Genomic DNA, 14,772 nt, shown 5'->3' with positions numbered 1-14,772 from the left:
GAAACTTCATCACCACATGTTGTTCCATGCATACACTAACACTGTGGTCTGCCATCTTGATTAACAGTCTCTGGACTGGCCTGGGACATATGCCTCAACTATCAGTAATAGGACACACTGGCTACTTACTACTGTGTGTAGTACCACCATGCTAGCATCTCTTTGTATACCTCTAAAATCAAAAGTCCCATCTTGACTTGAATGCCCCTCGTTTACACCATATATATATACCAGTTTGTAGACTCTATAACTTTCACATAGAATAAATAATATACACTAGTGGGATAATATTGAACGAAGTTGTGTGCACGTTGGCCGATGGATGGAGATGATCATCATTACTATACATTACATGTACAGTGGGGCAAAAAAAGTATTTAGTCAGCCACCAATTGTGCAAGTTCTCCCACTTAAAAAGATGAAAGAGGCCTGTAATTGGCATCATAGGTAGACCTCAACTATGAGAGACAAAATGAGAAAAAAAATCCAGACAATCACATTGGTTGATTAGGAAAGAATTTTTTTGCAAATTATGGTGGAAAATAAGTATTTGGTCAATATCAAAAGTTCATCTCAATACTTTGTTATATATCCTTTGTTGGCAATGACAGAGGTCAAACGTTTCCTGTAAGTCTTCACAAGGTTGGCACACACTGTTGCTGGTATGTTGGCCCATTCCTCCATGCAGATCTCCTCTAGAGCAGTGATGTTTTGGGGCTGTCGCTGGGCAACACGGACTTTCAACTGGAAGACCCAGCCACATTTCATCTTCAATGCCCTTGCTGATGGAAAGAGGTTTGCACTCTGTCCTGTACATGGATCAGTCGTCCTGGTCCCTTTGCGGAGAAACAGCCCCAAAGCATGATGTTGCCACCCCCATGCTTCACAGTAGGTATGGTGTTCTTTGGATGCAACTCAGCATTCTCTCTCCTCCAAACACGACGGGTTGTGTTTCTACCAAACAGTTCTATTTTGGTTTCATCTGACCATATGACATTCTCCCAATCCTCTTCTGGATCATCCAAATGCTCTCTAGCACACTTCAGACGGGCCCGGACATGTACTGGCTTAAGCAGGGGGACACGTCTGGCACTGCAGGATCTGAGTCCCTGGTGGCGTAGTGTGTTACTGATGGTAGCCTTTGTTACATTGGTCCCAGCTCTCTGCAGGTCATTCACTAGGTCCCCCCGTGTGGTCCAGGGATTTTTGCTCAACGTTCTTGTGATCATTTTGACCCCACGGGGTGAGATCTTGCATGGAGCCACAGATTGAGGGAGATTATCAGTGGTCTTGTATGTCTTCCATTTTCTAATTATTGCTCCCACAGTTGATTTGTTCACACCAAGCTGCTTGCCTATTGCAGATTCAGTCTTCCCAGCCTGGTGCAGGTCTACAATTTTGTTTCTGGTGTCCTTCGACAGCTCTTTGGTCTTCACCATAGTGGAGTTTGGAGTGTGACTGTTTGAGGTTGTGGACAGGTGTCTTTTATACTGATAACAAGTTCAAACAGGTGCCATTGATACAGGTAATGAGTGCAGGACAGAGGAGCGTCTTAAAGAAGAAGGTACAGGTCTGTGAGAGCCAGAAATCTTGCTTGTTTGTAGGTGACCAAATACTTATTTTCCAGGCCTCTTTCATCTTTTTAAGTGGGAGAACTTGCACAATTGGTGGCTGACTAAATACTTTTTGCCCCACTGTATATAGGTTGCTCCAAAATTGTTTACAAACTGACAGCTGAAAGAAGATGAGCTTTTATGAGACAAACTGCACTGTGAACCTGATGTCTATGGTCCATGCACTTAAGTTGTTATTGGCTGCATTACATTAATACATTACATTAATACAGTATTTTCTCTATAGAGTCAGTAAAAGTAAAGTTGCCATTTTTTGAGTTGGTTAATTTTTTTCTGTCTTTTGTAAACAACTTAAGAAAGCTTCATTGTAACTTTATTTCCACATCAAATCAATAGCATGTTGATCTGTTGTCACGGGGCCCATAAACTGCATGGGGCCCTATTCTGTCTGTTTGGTAATCCCATTTCTGACAATCTGTGTCTAAACATAATGACAACTGCAGCGAGCTGTTATGTGTGGCACAAGTGGACAGGTCTGTGTACAATATAGACAGGTTTTTTTCTTTTGACATTGAAAGATGTTTATGGTGAATAATTCTAAATTCAAAATGTTGTTTTTTTTTTTATTCTTTTAATAAAGGACATAAATGTGTTTGTGTTTATTTATAACTGTCTTTTTATTGTAAGCAAGCCACCAGGCCAGAGTTGTGGGGAAGAATCGCTTGTTCTCTTCAACATGCCCCCACCCCATTCCATGTTGAGAGCATGTGGTCTGGTATGGTTCAGGAGAGGGATGCACCACTGCCCCCCTTCGTTGCCCTGTCAGTCTGAGTGTTTGGGAAAAAGGAGGTCTGGTGTGGATTTGAGGGGTCCCTGTGCAATTTTGTTTGTGTGGGGTTCCCCCTGTACCTGGACTAGGTCCAAATGATCTGGCTTTTAGGGGTAACCCCATGTCATTTTTTTATGCAAGGAGTTCCCCTTAAAATTCATACCGGATCTGAAGAATCTGATTTGGACTTGGGTGGGGCATGTATAATAAAAGCAGCATTTGATTAGTTAGTGAGCAAAAAACACTATAAAGTTGGTATATTATTTAAATATTTAGTAATCAATGACATGAAAATATCTAAATACATGCTGAGCAAACAAACTACACAGCCTTCTGCTTATCTGTTTCTGTTTTAATGGGCTTCTTTCGCCGCATAAACGTGCTTTTAATAAATATGCCTCATTAAGAAAGACGAGAGCATTCTTACCAGCCAATTCTTGCAGGGAGCAGACTGGGATGTTACGCTGTTGAACAGAGAAACTCTTCACTTTTACAAGCTGCTAAATACAGATGGAGATGGCAAACCCCAAGAGATTGTTTAGAAAAAAAAATAAAAGGATTCATTAAAACCTAATTGGTTCACTCATAGTGTTAAAAATAACATTTAATCAATTTGTTGCTGTAAGTTATCTTTTTTACTTCATTATCCATCATATGAGTTAGAGATTGGTAAAAAAAATAAATAAAAAGCATTGAGCACATCAACAGAACTATAATAAAAATCAATGTAACAAAATGTAAAATGAAATTAGTATTGGGAAGTTCACCTTAAGATTTCTACATATGAAACTATAGTGTACTTTAAATGGAAAGCTAGCACATTTACATCATTATCAATTTAGTGTATTAAAGTGGAAATTTTGTGAAGAAAAAAAAATTGTTTGATGTTTATGATTGAGTTTGCACTTGTACTGATCCTGTGGAATATCCTATGTGTTACACTTCAAGAAACTGCACAGATAAATATGGCTGCTCAGAGAGAAGAGTTCATGGGATTGGTGGTAGTAAAAAGCTAATGTGCGGACAGTGCTGTTTCAGAAAAATTGGGAACTTAGAATACACTTTCTTCTTTCTTAAAGTCTATTTCCAAGTAATGTTTCATGAACAGCTTCATATAGAATTTATCATTCTAAGATTTTTCTCTACCCGAGCGATCAAATATCTTGTATGTGTTGGAGACCACACTGGACTGACTGAATCTGATGTTGGTCCTGGGTGGGTGGTTGTGTGGATGACTTGGAAGGAATCCAGTTGGAATGTGCCCAATGGTGGATAGAGGTCATAAACCCTCTTGGGTCTTGGGCTGCTGCCTTTTTGGTATGGCCTTAAGGTTGTTTCTGCATGTAAGACTGGAATGAGGAAAGGAGGAGCGCCCAGTATCCAAAAGAATTGCAAGTTTGGAAGTCGAAGCAAACATTTTTATTGGGAGTACTTGTTGTATGTACTGTACTTGTTGATACTTCCAAAAATTCTTGAATTGACTTCCAAACTTGCAATTCTTTTGCATACTGTGCGCTCCTCATAGCCTCATTTCATCGGATCAAAAAAATTTCACACCTTCTGCCATGTAAATAAAATCTGTTCCAGACTTCATAGCACCATGATGATTGGACTGTCTAATTAGAACAGGTTGTTTTTTCAAGAGGGCTTCCCTTGCAGCTCTGGTCTGAACACGCCTGGATATAGAGACAGGTGTGCACGGCACAAAGTAGCATATGTTCCGGGATCTGGGTGGTTGATAGTTGTCTGTGGAGAAGTTTTTCAAGGTCAGTATCCAGGCAGGAGATGGGAGTCCCAGAATTACCCCCAGAAGGAACTGTAGCTGGCAGTCTGTGTACGGAGTAGAACCTGGAGGGACAGTCTAGAAAGAAGGAATGCCAAAAGAATATGCAGGAAGGTAAAAGAGAAGCCGAGCTGGGGTCATAAAGGATAAACAACTGGTATAGGAACCATGTACGGCTAGAGTGAAGCTTTAAAATGGCATAATAACTAATTTGATTATTAAGTAATTTATGGGGCAGAACTTCACCAGACAAAATTTTGTTTAATTTCACAAATTACCAATGGAGTAGATTCTAAATGCTTATGTCGATCCATGACATTCAGATATGTGCAAAGTAAACTCCCCCACCCAAATAATTGCTTAAAAATAATGAGTAAATATTCCCTTCTGGTTACTGCAATATTTTATCTACTTTATCTTCTGAACCAAGCCATAAATGATAAATACTAAGGATAAAGGAGATTTCTTTATGCCTTAATGAGATTATGAGATACATGCTAATGAATCATTCCTATGCAAATAAATAACTTCTGCATATATAAATTATATTATAAAATACCCCACTTTGTTTAACATGTTATTATTGAATGTATATTATTTGTATTGCTAACACACAGTTGATTCTCAACTAAACAGGCTGAGGGGCACCAGAGGGTTTACTTAATGCAGAGGAAACTGGCTTTTCAGTTTTCTCATTTGTTTGTAAAGTCTGTTTTGGGATCTGGAGCCTGGAGATTTCAAAGTGATCTGGAAGGGATGAAATCTCCAATCCTGAGTCCATGTTTTCTGAACCCCCAGCACACTAATTGTGCAGGGGTGTGCAGGGCTTTAAATAATAACCTGACTATGGTTCTGGGCTCCACCCTGGCCGATAAGAGGCCGTTGCCCTGGAGTCAGGAAAGCTCCACCTAAGAGAGGTGGGAGCCAGAGCAGCAAGGGGCTGCTAGCTGTGTGCAAAACAGCCATTTAGGAGGAATCTGCAGGAGTCTGAAGTGGAAGGCCAGAGCGGCAGAATTGTGTGTCCGAGCCAGGAGACTAAATATCTGTGTTTTGAAGAGGGAAATGCTGAAAACCCCTGTGAGGGAAATGTATGGAACTTTCTTTTAAATAAAATTGGGCAAAAATGGCCCTTAAAAAGAATAAAGCGAGTGGCTATGTGCTTCAAAAGCTCTACCCTTGATGCTAGTTCTCACATTATATATATATATTTATATTTATACAGTGCTGTCCAAAAGTTCTAGACACGTGTGAAAAAATGTTGTAAATTAAGAACATTTCCATAAATAGGAGTGTTAATAGCTTATTTTATCAACTAACAAAGTGATTAAAAAAGTAAATGAACAGAAGAGAAATCCAAATCAAATCAATAGTTGGTGTGACCACCCTTTGCCTTCAAAACAGCATACATTCTTCTAGCTACACTTGCACACAGTTTTTGAAGGAACTTGGCATTCTAGGAATTCCTGGAAATCTTCTTTCTCTTTGTGTAATCCCAGACAGACACAATAATGTTGATATCGGGGCTCTACGGGGCCCAAACCATCACTTCCAGGATAGTTCTTAAAGACATTGGCTGTATGTTTGAGGTTGTTATCCTTCTGCAGAATACATTTGGGGCCAATCACATACCTCCATGATGGTATGGCATGATGGATAAGTATCTGCATGTATTTCTCAGCATTGAGGACAATTCTTACCAATCCTTGAGTAAGTTTCAACTAATCCTTTATCCAGATGTGATGCTCAGTTAGTGGACCTCTAAATGATGGCTTTATGGTATGGTAATGTTATTTTTTTGGTGGACTTCTGGTGCTAACAACATTTGTAAATAAAACATGGCAAAGTCTAACCTGACTCTAACAAATAAGTTCCCCTTATAAAAACCCCAACACCTTACCTAATCCATACACTTACTACCTAAACCATATGCAGTTGCTTTAGGTATTCTGTATTTTACATTATTTTATTTTGTTTTCTATAAAAAAAGAACTGCTAGAGTGAGCACAGGGCAGAAATAATTTACTAAGGATTAGGTAGTTCAAACCAGTGGGGACTATGGGAAGGTTGGGGCTGCAGGCAAATACAGAACCTCCAACATAATCTGTTCCATCGGGTAAGCAATACCAGACTCTTGACCTTTAATTTAGATGTACAATATGTTTAGAAATGCTTTGGTTATGTCAATAAACTATTGCTGAATGACTGAATTAATGATAGGTATATTCAATCAAAATGGTGGATAGACATCTCAATACAAAGCATTTTATATTTTTTTTAATAGATTATGTTGGAGGTGCTGCAAATACCCTGTTTGTCCTTATTCTTCAAGTTCTTCAAAGCTTAATGTGCTTAGGCAGTACATAGGGAATCAATGCATCAGTGTGGTTTGCACAGCTATCTTGCTGGAGACAGAATTGTGAGCCTAATACTAAGAAATTCTGGGTACCAGTGTTCACAGAGTTCCTCCTTTAATGTGCCCTCACTTTTAAAGTGGTTGTACACCTAATATGACATATGAACAAAGCATTTACCTCTATCGTGTGTATTCATCTCAATCTAGAGCTCTAAGTGGCATTTCTGTCTGCTGCTTCATTCCTCTGTTATGAGCATGAATCATTTCAGATGAGTTTTCCTGACACCAAGGGGAAAATGGTGACAGGGTAGCGACCTCCAGCACATAGCCTGTGATTTACAGCCTTAGTTATGTTCCTGAAAGCTGTGTGGAGGGAGGTATGTCTCTTCCCTCCAATCAGCTCTCTGAGCTCTCCTCACTGAGCTCTGCAGAGTATATTTTCAGCTCCCCACCTCCTCTTCTCTGAACTCTCAGACAAGCTTTATACATTCAGCATTTTGCATGGCTGCAGAGAAGAGCAGTCTGCAAATAAACATGTACAACTTATGTAGGAAGATTTGTTTCATATCTGTGTACCACCTGAGGCCAGTCATTTCACTAGGTATATATAAGGGTTCACTTTAGGCAAGAGTGGAACTGTTGTCCTTGATGGTCTTAGACATATTGGAGTGATCTAAATATTTCATTATGTTAGTACAGGACACTGTATGTTCAAGATTTGATGCATTTTCAAGGGCAAGTTTTGGCAGCCCAGACAAGGGTCTGTTGTGCACCATGGTGTAGCTTTATTTAATGTATACACAAGTATATAAAGAAGAAATATATCACTGCAGTTCCCCCCCAGAGGATCAACTAGTGGCAGCACTGTGATTCTCTACACGATATAATTATCAAAAAAAAATATGTAACAACGAAAACCATAATGTCTATTAGCCCAAATCGAAACATAGATTGAAAGAAAGATTCTCTCCATCACCTCATCCCCTCCCCCTTATTGGTTACTTATGTTTCCTGAATAGCAGTTAGCAATAACTTCCACAAATGCCACCATTCTCTTACAAACATTGTAAATAAAACAAGAACAATTAAATAGCCTGGATTGGCAGTTGGATTGTTTCAGTACATAAGTACAGAAGTAATTAATTTTGGAAATAAAATAAAATTTATGAAACTTGTAACCAGAATTATATTCCTAAAGGTCTGTTCTATAGAATGAGATAAAATTGAAGAAAGAAAGAAAGAAAGAAAGAAAGAAAGAAAGAAAGAAAGAAAAAGAAAGAAAGAAAGAAAGAGAAAGAAAGAAAGAAAAAGAAAGAAAGAAAGAAAAAGAAAGAAAGAAAGAAAGAAAGAGAAAGAAAGAAAAAGAAAGAAAAAGAAAGAGAGAAAGAAAGACAGAGAGAAAGAAAGAGAGAAAGAAAGAAAGAAAGAAAGAAAAAGAAAGAAAGAAAGAAAGAAAGAAAGAAAGAAAGAAAGAAAGAGAAAGAAAGAAAGAAAAAGAAAGAAAGAAAGAAAGAGAAAGAAAGAAAAAGAAAGAAAAAGAAAGAGAGAAAGAAAGACAGAGAGAAAGAAAGAGAGAAAGAAAGAAAGAAAGAAAGAAAGAAAGAAAGAAAGAGAAAGAAAGAAAAAGAAAGAGAGAAAAAAAAAGAGAAAGAAAGAGAGAAAGAAAGAGAGAAAGAAAGAAAAAGAAAGAAAGAAAGAAAGGAAAAGAAAGAAAGAAAGAGAGAAAGAAAGAAAGGAAGAAAGAAAGAAAGAAAGAAAGAAAGAAAGAAAGAAAGAAAGAAAGAAATGAAATATATAGAGAACTTATGTTTAAAAGAAAATATTCCTTTCATCACCAACCTTGGAAAAGAGATTGAATTGGTTAATATTTTAAAAAAGAAGTTGACACATCTTGGAGAGGGATGAGTTTCTGAATAAAATTCTGACAGAACGAACATATTCATATTTAAAAAAAAAACTGACTATTGAAGATAGGATTAAAAAACACCATATTAAGGATGTGAAAGTACTAAGGAATGGGTTTAAAGACTTGAAAGGATTATTTTTTTGTGGGGCATGTAACAAAAGTAAAAAGGTTATACATTTATTAAAACTTTTAATTCCATAGCAACTGGAAAGGAATATAAAATTAAAATTTTTTTAACTTGCAGTTTAAAGAGGGTGTATACCTCTTAGAATGTACTTGTCCCTTACAACATATAGCAAGAACTTAGAAAGTGCGACATGTTTGTGTTGAATAGTACATTGTATGTTAGCATATGGAAAGAGTTCAAAAGTAATTGTGAACAATTTACTAAAAAGGCATAGGATGTTCACAAAAGGGAAAGGAAACTTTCCCTTTCTAAGGGAATTTTCATTTAGCTTAGTGAATGAGGTGAAGTTGTAGTAACCTCAATCATCCAACCATGCACAGGCAAAAATCCTTTTTAGTTTTAAATTCTCTTTGCACGGTTGCTTATTCTTTGTAAAGTGAATTTTCATAACATTCACTTTACAAAATGAATATACATGCTTTTACCTGGCAGATTCAAGCAAGAAAGATTAGAGGGGGGAAATATGTAATGTGCAAGTTATACTGTATCTCATAAGAATATGATAATTTAACATTTCTCTCTCTTTTCTGGCCACCAAAGCTGCATGCCGAATATGGGCTTCATTGAACTTTTAATGGGACCTCATTCCATCCCCCCCCCTTTTTTTTTGGCTGGCACTTTTAATCCTTTTACTGCCAGAGTATTGTTTTTTTATTTTTGCACATGTTGCATACATACAGTTTAAGCCTAGTACACACGGGCCAAATATCGGGCGGCATTAGCCAGTTCAAAAGAAACTGAAAGACAATCGGTCCTTGTGTATGACAGCTGGGCCAAAAAAAGCCTGTCATTTGGCCGGCTTCTGTCAAAGGGGCATGACTGAAAAAGGTCTGTTGATTGGCACTCCAGATTGGAGTTTCTGGCGGGGGGTGGTTAGCACAGTGGCTCCACCTGAGCTGTCAGGTTTTTTTCATTCAACCCGCTGGGTTGAACAAAAAAAAAAAATGAGTAGTGTGTACCAGGCTTTAGATCTGAAGATTTCTTGAAACCCCATAAAAAATTATTGGGGGACTTCATAAAGGGTATCTATGAAACCCTTTAAAATTCCATCATGGTGCAGCACGGAAAGTGTATGTTCTTGTGTTCAATTCATGCCATGGAGAGCTACATGAATTTGTCTGTCTCTGCACTGAGGAAGGTGTGGTAATACTGGACATTCCTTCCCCAGTGTACTCACTCCCATCCTGCCTTCCCCACCAATGCACGCATCACACTGACAGGCACTTGGCTGAGGAGTTTTCATACTGGGGTGGCAGGAGCCTGATGGGGAACTGAGAGTAGTTTTCTATCAGATTTGCTTCACTTTTGAATGACAGTTCAGGGGAGTAGGTGGATCCATAACTGCTATTCAAGTCAATCCAATAATGATTTCCAAACTGCCCATTACTGCGTGCTCTCAATCAAAATTGAAGCCGACTTGGTTGTGAATTAATTTCTCAGTTCCCCTATCAGGCTCTGCCTACTCAATGACAAGTAATTTCCCAAATATCAACAATGTCCATGTTTGAGTAATGACATCAGCAGGGGCGGACTGACAACTCATTGGGCCCCTGGGCAATAGGGGATAATGGGGCCCCTGTGTCCTTGCCCACACTCAAACCACACCCAAAAAAGCCTATGAAAGGTACCAGGAACATCTCATGGGGCCCCCTACTGACCCCGGGCCCTCGGGCAGTGCCCGAGTTCCCCAATGGTCAGTCCACCCCTGGACATCAGTAATATCCCTGGCCCAGTTGTTTTCATTCTGCTTTCAGACGGAGAGTATCCTAGCAAACAACTAAATGAGACGGAGAATACAGTGCTGCCTGGGAAGCGTTCACATACTTGACAGCTTTCCAGCACAAGCACAACCCGCTCTAGGTACAAGCATATCTCTGTATGAACTCTAAATTGGGGGTAATTCCTAAGAATTTGTCACTGCCATAGTGACAGGTTCCTAAAATGGGGGTAGTAAAAACTACCTGAATTTGCTGCTCATCCCAGTAATGTTATGACTGGCCAAATAGCTGATTTCCTGAATTAAAGACAGGTAGGAATTTCTTGTTAAGGCTGTTTTGAATTCCCCTGTATATATTTTCTGAAAAGAACAGGAAAAAGCGCCTCTAGGTGTAGACTCACTTTAAAATGTATTGGTATAAAAAGTAGGCAACTCTGCCAGCTGGCAGACATTCCGCATCCAGAAGGGTGGTCCGGAACCCTTTGTAGACCACAGCACTGGCGTGATGAGGTCACCGGGAGGAAGAGCAGTTGGTGATCTTCTTCCTGGTTGTGGTGTTTACTGATGAGCCTTTTGAACTTTTGAGATATCATCACACCAGCACTGCGGTCCACAGAGCATTCTAGCCCTAGTTCTTTTACCCTGTTTAGCAGGTGGTGTCTTAACTTGCCTGCTGTGTGTTCAATTCTGTTTAAACTGCCATTTATGCTAATATGTATTAATAGATTAAGCGTGTTTATCACTAAATGGGTATATGTTTATTTATCGGCAATACCCCACTGCCAGGAGACAGGTATTTCTTGTGCTTGCAGTGATTTTATTGAAACAGGTGTATCAGAGGGGCTGAGGTTGTTCTTGGAGTCGAGGCACAAACCAGGGAACCCAAAATCACCAAGCGGCTCCTTCAGGGGTGGTGCTACATATAATTTTCACTGCCAGCAAATTTCAATACTACTTTTATACACTGAGTAAGTTCTTGTCTATTGGTACTAAATACGTGTCTGTTGAGGATGTACAGTTTGCCTTATTTGACAAAACTTCATTTTTTATTTTTCTAATAGTGTGCAACAGGAAAAGATAATACTAATGACCAATAGATATTGAAAATCAATGCACAATTAAGATATCTTTCAGCAGTAATTGTTAATTGATGAGTAAGTTTGACCTCCTCTCTGACCTCCTCCCATCCTGGAATAATGTGCCTAATTAGTAATACTTTCTCTCTTTGAACAACATAAACTTTATTTAGATTCCAAAGTGTTCATCCACCCTTGCCCCATTCTTTTCTGCTCTTCTCTTTCTCTTTTTACTATCTCTCTATTATCTGCCATTTATTTTTACACATTAAAGTGGATCTGAAGGCTCAAGGTTTTTTACCTTCATGCATTCTATGCATGAAGGTAAAAAACCTTCTCTGTGCAACATCCCCCCAGCCCTCCCCAATACTCGCCTAAGCCCCCTCTCAATCCAGCGATGTGAATTGGAGTCACGGCTATCCCGGGACTCCCTCTTCTCACCACTGGCTGAGACAGAAGCGGGAGTCATTGGCTCCCACTGCTGTCAATCACAGTCAGTGAGTCAATAAGAAGAGGGGGGGTTGGGCCAAGCCACGGCTCCATGTGTGAATGGACACACAGAGCAGCGGGTGCCCCCATAGCAAGCAGCTTTCTGTGGGGGCACCTGGCCTTTAGAGTCACTTTAAGATATACAAGTCATCTTGATAACTGTCCCACTGGCTAGCTAACTTTTTGTGAATGTTGAAATACAGATCTCTGCTGTCAATTTACTGTACCACAATAATTCCTTAGATCCTTACCAGATGTGATACCAACAGGTTTGTATACCTAATGGCTTGTATGCTTATTTCTTCCTGGAATAAATACTATTGAAAAATGTAACCTTTCACTACCAGAAAAAAATCCAGCATTGTAAACTCAGTGTAAATCATGATAAATGTCGCCCATTGATCATTGACATAAAAAACTCATTGATACCTTGAGCAGATCACCGTGTACATGACAGCCCTCTGGAGCTATCTTAGGGTTTATTTACAAGGGATGTAGTAATATTTGATCAGGGATGATACCAATACCCTGCCCATTTGTTTATATGACCAGAGATTCCCAGCCGTGTATGTGATCTCATTGTTTGTTAAGGATTCAGCAGTGCCTGCACCCACTGGTGACCTTGACAATCATTGACAATGGGAAGCTGTCATATATATTAGTGGTAGCTATACTGCTATTATACAAAATGTTCAGGACCTGCTGAATGGGTAAACATTTGGGTGTAAACCAGGGGCGGACTGACAACTCATGGGGCCCCCGGGCAATTGGGGATCATGTGGCCCCTGTTTCCTTGCCCACACTCAAAACACACCCAAAAAAGCCTATAAAAAGGTACCAGGGGCATTTTATGGGGCCCCCGAGTGCTCGAATGGTCAGTCCGCCCCTGGTGTTAACAATGTTTCGGTTTGAATTCTGAACAGCTAAGGTTTTTTAAATACCTCAGACAAAATCTTTAAAGTGGTACTAAACCTACAACAGTACAATCAGCCTGTATATGCAGTAAAGCATTCTTGATATACTCACTGTGGCACCTAAGGGGTTAATCCTCTGCATTGTGGAAAAAGGCTGTTTAATCCCGACTTCTCTAATCCTCCCCTTCTTCCATTGTCCTCCTCTTATCTCCTGATAAGACATATTGTGTGGAGACACTCTGAACATGCTTAGTTTGGTGTGCATTGCTAGAGAGGGTTTTTATGGGAGAGTTTAGCACAGGGCCAATTAGTGTCCAGACAGGGGTCAGGGGTTCTGCATCCTCCTAGAGCAGAAAGAAAGCTCCTCCAACAAGCTTTAACCAGTGCTCTGCTGAACACTGATAGAAGTCACAAGGCTGCTCTAACTGCTGATGAGAAAAGGTATTTAGCAGTTTATATTTACAAAAATATTTGCATTTCCATGTTCTGTGTACTATGAGAGACCAGATATAGTGAATACAGGGTCCGGGAAGACCAGATATAGTGAATGCAGAGTCCGGGGGGACCGGATATAGTGAATGCAGGGTCCTGGGAGACCGGATATAGTGAATGCAGGGTCCGGGGAGACCAGATATAGTGGATGCAGGGTCCGGGGAGACCAGATATAGTGAATGCAGGGTCCTGGGAGAGCGGATATAGTGAATGCAGGGTCCAGGGAGACCAGATATAGTGAATGCAGGGTCCAGGGAGACCAGATATAGTGAATGCAGGGTCCAGGGAGACCAGATATAGTGAATGCAGAGTCTGGGGAGACCAGATATAGTGAATGCAGGGTCCAGGGAGACCAGATATGGTGAATGCAGGGTCTGGGGAGACCAGATATAGTGAATGCAGGGTTCGGGGAGACCAGATATAGTGGATGCAGGGTCCGGGGAGACCAGATATAGTGAACGCAGGGTCCGGGGAGACCAGATATAGTGAATGCAGGGTTCGGGGAGACCAGATATAGTGAATGCAGGGTCCGGGGAGACCGGATATAGTGAACGCAGGGTCCGGGGAGACCAGATATAGTGAATGCAGGGTCCTGGGAGAGCGGATATAGTGGATGCAGGGTTCGGGGAGACCAGATATAGTGAATGCAGGGGCCTGGGTTTAGTAACACTTTAACTCATCCCTAATAAATACCATGACATTGCTAAAATCGCCAGTGTGGTACAGGGATATAAAAAACAATAAAGGACGTAGACACAAAGAAGAAAAACAAAATAGTGCCTAACATAACTGCCCCAGTGTGCTTTGCCGTGTTAATAAAAATTACTTTTGGAAGATGCTAACACCAAAAAAAGCTTTATTTGTCAAAAACGGTGTGTGTATCTCTACGTATTATATTAATAGCAAATTGATTACCAAATAATTACATTTATAATAATAACTAATAAGATAAAAAAATGCTTAGGTCTATAAGGGGTAAACAACTGTTAAGAGCACATGTGGTTAAAAAGTATGAAAAGATAAAAAAGAGTAGTAGAGTGTTATAGGAATACCATCATCCCTGTACAAGCCATCAAGAACAACCCCTCTATTGATTGTGACTATTATAGGCAATGATATGTGAGCTTGTATATAAAAAGACATAAACAGCATTATTGGTACAAAAATCAATAAAAATAGAAACAAAAGGCAGATATATATTACATGTGCGAGTACCACAAATTGTGTTACAGTAGGAAAGCATGCATATATCTGTCCATAGTATGGTAGGTGGCAGAGACTAAGTGCCCATGACAACCAGTCAGAACCAGTGAAAGCTGATCTGACTATGATAAGTTGGAATTTAATTAATGTGGCCAACCATACTGCTTTATTTTCCAATGTGTTATTAGAAGGTTCAAAGGTTGGAAAAAAAAATGCTTTTAGAATATGTCACTGAAAAGCTACCCCTTA

The sequence above is a fragment of the Staurois parvus genome, unplaced genomic scaffold (genome assembly GCF_062004578.1).
Source record: "Staurois parvus isolate SC_StPar_1 unplaced genomic scaffold, SC_StPar_1.0 ptg000135l, whole genome shotgun sequence".
Classification (NCBI taxonomy): Eukaryota; Metazoa; Chordata; class Amphibia; order Anura; family Ranidae; genus Staurois; species Staurois parvus.
This window is presented reverse-complemented; position numbering follows the sequence as displayed.